The 1,524-nt window shown below is 31.8% G+C and overlaps 1 protein-coding gene across 6 annotated transcripts in view; it reads right to left on the bottom strand.

The window, feature by feature from the left end:
* LOC110416810 (TOM1-like protein 3) overlaps positions 1-1,524 on the bottom strand; it is a 9,528-nt gene that overhangs the window by 6,706 nt on the left and 1,298 nt on the right. The window lies entirely within an intron of this gene.

The following is a 1,524-nucleotide window of genomic DNA, read 5'->3' as shown; positions in this document are numbered from 1 at the left end:
ATGTCGTCAGAAAGATTGAGTGGAATAATTATCTCTGAAGCTTTCCTTCCAATTTAATTTATCATGAAAATCCCTATTGAGAGCTTGGGCTTCAATGAGATTTTTAAAGCTTTCCCATTATTCACTTTCTCATCTGAAAACATTTCGTCTTAAATCTACTCTCTAAACTCAATCGTTGTTGATCCATTCCCTGAAGTCAGTAATTTTGCCCTTTTTTTCACTGCGAGAGTCAAAATTCTTGGGAAGGAGTTCTTGAGGATGTAGCCATTTGCTCATACTTCATTCCAAAAATTGATTCTGCATCCATTTTTGAGAGACAGTCCTATGCCACTAACAACAAGGTTGCTGAAATCTCCAACTATTAAGAGCGGTTTTGTAATGTTTTTCCATAGATTTGATGCTTTACTAGGATTACCGACGCTTGGAGTAATTCTGTTATGCTTAAGATCAGATTTTTCCATAACTATGTGTCTCTAGAAGCTTTTCAGTTTGTTGCTGAAACGCCATAACCATTTGCTCAAAAGTGCCCTATTTTTGAGCCCTAAATCAACCAAGCCAAATCCACCAGCATCTCAATAATTACAAACATTCCTCCTAAGTAACATGGTGCAATTTTCAGACTAAGTTCAGGCCTCCTCACAAAAGTTTATTTTGAATATTTTCAATGGTGTTTCTTGCCTGGATTGACATTTGAAATAAAGACATGTAAACTAGCACCCAAGCATTTGGTTCATTGGTTAGTGCATAATCCCCCTGGCTAAAGAATAAGGTTTGAATCCCCCATCCCCCAATTAAAAAAAAAAAGGACATGTAAACTAAAGGCATGTTGCTAAAACCAATTTAAGTAAAGTAACTCGTCCTCCCTTAGATAAAGTTTTTACTTTCCACATAGAGTTTGTCTCGTGTAAAAATACACTCAAAGCAACAATCATATTACATAATTTCTCTTACAATATTAGAACACTACACTAGTGCTTTTTAAAGCACTAAAAAAAGTTAGAGATATGAGGTTCAAGAAGACATCAATTTCAAAAAAAAACAAGTAATATTGGAGTCATATTTTACAAAAGCTTCTTAATGAAGTCATGTATATATATATATATATATATAATTTTGATGTATAAGGAGATTATTAATTTATATATCAAGTGGGACCTATGTTTTTTTAAAATGTATTATCTTATAAATTTAACGAATTATTAATTTATCATGTTAATTTTAAGTTGAGATCGATCAAAAATATTATTTAATTGAGATTATTAATTTATTGAGTATTAATTTATAAAAGTTTTACTATAGTTGATATGATGGTCTCTATGGTGTACACAACTATGGATAATCATATGCACATCATCAGTTTCCATTATGTTACCAACTTGGAAAGCAAACTTGTGAATATGACCAACAAACTAAATCAAAGGTGAAGATTACAGTCCTTTACATTTGTTAAGCATTTCACCATTTTTTTTCAAGCTTGTCAAGTCATTGTTGCCATATTAACATGTCAGTGTCAAGTCATTATCC

Source organism: Theobroma umbraticum, unplaced genomic scaffold (assembly GCF_002168275.2).
Source record: "Theobroma umbraticum cultivar Fairchild unplaced genomic scaffold, ASM216827v3 scaffold_51.0, whole genome shotgun sequence".
NCBI lineage: Eukaryota > Viridiplantae > Streptophyta > Magnoliopsida > Malvales > Malvaceae > Theobroma > Theobroma umbraticum.
This window is presented reverse-complemented; position numbering and strand designations above follow the sequence as displayed.